This window comes from Saccostrea cucullata, unplaced genomic scaffold (genome assembly GCF_032062105.1).
Source record: "Saccostrea cucullata isolate Sc308-1 unplaced genomic scaffold, CSIRO_AGI_Scuc_v1 ctg4610, whole genome shotgun sequence".
Lineage (NCBI taxonomy): Eukaryota > Metazoa > Mollusca > Bivalvia > Ostreida > Ostreidae > Saccostrea > Saccostrea cuccullata.
In genome coordinates, this window is record NW_026920154.1 from 8,381 (window position 1) to 11,969 (window position 3,589).

Consider the following 3,589-nt stretch of genomic DNA (forward strand, 5'->3'; position numbering starts at 1 on the left):
TAAATCTCTCCTGTGTAACAAATAATTTACAAAATCTTTCATTAGGGAGTGTTTAGTGATGACGTATTACGCATCTTATGAACGATAACTCATTATATGAAGGATAACTCATGTTCGACTTCTTTTACGCCATATCTTCTAGTCATTACCATAGGCAAATCCCCTTTTCTGGGGCAAGATTATGTGCACCAAGTCTCAAGCTGTTAATGATTGGTCTCTCTGTTCTTTTTTTCGGGGGGGGGGGGGGGATATCAGTGTAATTCACAGCATCTGAAATCATCAAAAACAACAATAACTTGATAACATTTTAGTTTGGTGAATTATGAACCTTTTCTCTTTTGAATATTGATCTGATATTATTTGTTTAAATGCTTCTCAGATATGATTTTTAATGAATTTGAGGAAAAATCTTAACTTGCTGAAAAATGAGAAAATCTTTTTAGTTCACCACTCACTTGATGTGCGAATTTCTTGCTGAACATCTGTTCACCTCCTGAGAGTCCAATTTGTTTGCCTACAATTATAAAAAAAGGATTAAATATATGCATAGCAGTAAAAATGCTGCATTACATGTTACAGTGTATTATACTTTCAAGTTAAATACTAAAATCTGATTAGTTTAGATGCATCTAACAATCCTTATTGTTATACTTTTAAAAATTTGTTCCTATACAAATCTATACATTTCTAATGTTTTGCTGAGCGGGCATAAAACAATTGATATTAATTAAACCACTGAGTGAGAAGTTGGACCAGTCAATGAAATATTGGACCGCTTACATGTACATCACACAATTGGTGGAGCTTAATCTAATTTGCATTTGTTGATGTTTAGCAGTGACGGACGTGAAGTTCAAGACAGTACAAGATACATATATACATCTAAATAAATATTAAAATGAAAAGTATCACAAAACATTTACTGACTGTGTTCTCAAGCAAATAAATTTTGTCGATCCTCAAACCAAATTGTCTGCCTTTGGCCTATCTGTCTCAGGCAGACACTTTGGATCTTGGGTCTGATAAAACACAAGCTGCCCTTGAACTCAGTCAGTAATATCTAAAATTGACATCCCTTGTATCAGTTGAAAATGGTTTTCCTCGAGGTGTCAATTTGGATTGTAGCCCTCAAAAACATGCACTATTTATATAATAGTTAGATACAGTTGTGTTCATATGTCTTATAATTATGTACCTTAGTAGTCCATCTGCAAGCAGATTTTTTTCAATCATCCTGCCTAAGTCTGGCCTTCAGTCTACCTTCAACTACAAGTAGTCTACTCCTGGGTAAATTAAGTACTGTAGGGCTGTTTGCTCCTAAGAATTAAACATGAACAGTTCTTAGACAATTGTTTTTAAATTAACAAAAACTAGTTATAAGATTAAACATTCAATCTTATCTGTATATCATTTATTGATTTATAAAAAAATGAATGAAGTTTTTTAATAAATATATTTTATTTTATATACCATGTTGTATAACAGTGTATAATGTCTTATTTAAATTTGTACTAAAAAAAACATTTTAAACCTAAAAACACAGAAAAAATACAATAATACAAATAATTTCTGAACCATTGTGTTTCATTTTGCTCCATAAATTAGACAACTGTTTGTCTCAATGTTATTGATTTTTCCACACAATATATACTCATTTTTCACTTTGATTTGTACCCCAACGGAACACCTTACTTTTCTAACAACTTGATGATTGCTGTGTCTTTAACAATAAGGCTTGTTAGTAATATAACTTGTTGCAATTATATACAAAAAATGCTATTTTTGTGAATAATTATTATTCATAAAACTGACGAACACACGGAAATGATAAATTTTAATCCTCAAATGTTGAACAGTCCCGGGAACATCATACGAAATACATCAATCTATAATATCCTTGCGAATTCCCATTTATCAGTAAAAACCACGTAATTCAATTTCTAAATTATAAATTAAATTGTCAGACATACATAACTAACTTACATGTACAATCTCACTGCACAGTGACCCGACATGACATCAAGCGATCGAGGCAACGTGGGTCTGCAATCTCGCATGTTTGTGACCTTCAACAGTTCAAGTTTCCTTTGGTTGATCGGGTGTCCCGGGCATAAAGAAATGGGTGACTTAAAATTGTTTTAATCATCCCTGGGCTTCTACAATGCTTCAATAATGTTTACGGCTTGTATATTTTACAAAACAATCCTCTCGGGGTTATCTACGGGAAACGACCTGGACATGTTGACATTCGCTACGGAACTGCGCATTTTATGGCAATTGTCGCAAATCAAAGAAAAAATCACGAACAACTTAATTTCTTTAATAGAAATAGACTCAACAATACATAAACTAATAAATAAAACAACAATTATTTATTCAGATTGATTAAATATGTAATTTGCATTTTACGACTTCCAAAATCTATGGAGACCCATTGACGACGTAAAATGCTGACAAGAATCCATCCTTAAGCACTTTTGTAATTATTGAACCAGTGAATCACCTGTACTACGTCATTTTAAGGCTGATGACGTCATATTTGATGAGAGGCTTTTTTTTCTTTATTCAATAAGTTTAAGCCATACGACTCATCAGTACATAACAGGACAGTGTTTTTGAAAGCTTACTAATTAAAATAAATTGGGAAATTGAAATAAATTGGAAATGGGGAATTGTAAACAAACACTATCCACACCTCCGATGAAAATGTGAAATACTGTTTGTTTAATTAATGATTGCCCAAGGTATACTGGTATATCAAAATGTCTTTTATATACTGTGACTGTGTTTGAGCTCTTATTCATCTGAGGACGAACACTATACAGCTGTATAGTTTGAGGAAGGACCTTTTTCAATTTTTGTGATGAAAATTTCATTATTACCCCCTATTCTTGCATTTTGTTGTTTCATTATTCGATCGTCGGTCCATTCGACTGACAGTCGACTATTCGTTGACATCCCTAATTGCTATCAAATATTGCAATTTTACAAGATTTAATAAATAATTGATAAAACAAATAAATCTAGGTTGTTATTTACGCATCGCAATATCGTTAATTAATTTTGTGGCTTGTTATATTATCCATGACCTCACAATTAAACTTCTATACGGTGTACAACGAATTTGAACTCTGACCTTCGTTAACATAGCTGAGTATGAATATTGGGTTATGGCCACCACATCTCGAAATTTTCATCAGAATTTCAAATATTCATAGCAAATAAAACTTTCAAAGAAGAGTGGGGCCCCAGAAAGGTACGAAAACACCACCTGGATTCTGTTATGCATATCACAGGAATGGAAAATGCTATCAGAACAACTGTCAATACAAACACACATGTTACCAGTGTAAGAAAAGTCACTCAGTCCTTCAATGCCCAAGAGGTAATCAGTCAGCCACAAAGAACAGTTCATCAACCTACCCTTCAAGTTCAAACTCATCATCTACCCCTGCAAACAAATAGTTCTGTTGAAAAAATTACTCCCGTTCGGACAACTATTTTAAAACAGCTATTAGAAGGGTATCATCAAAATTTGAAAGAATTCTTATGTGAAGGTTTTGAAAAAGGATTTAGATTAGGTTATGAG

The 3,589-nt window shown here is 32.7% G+C and overlaps 1 long non-coding RNA gene across 1 annotated transcript; it reads right to left on the minus strand.

Annotated features, from left to right (window-relative positions):
- Positions 1 to 236: 236 nt before the first annotated feature.
- Positions 237 to 2,407, minus strand: LOC134244208 (uncharacterized). The gene is made up of 4 exons (XR_009987174.1): positions 1,984 to 2,407; positions 1,196 to 1,317; positions 456 to 514; positions 237 to 270 (listed from the first exon to the last, which is right to left on the minus strand). It is a non-coding gene; the product is annotated as an uncharacterized LOC134244208 (long non-coding RNA).
- Positions 2,408 to 3,589: the final 1,182 nt, after the last annotated feature.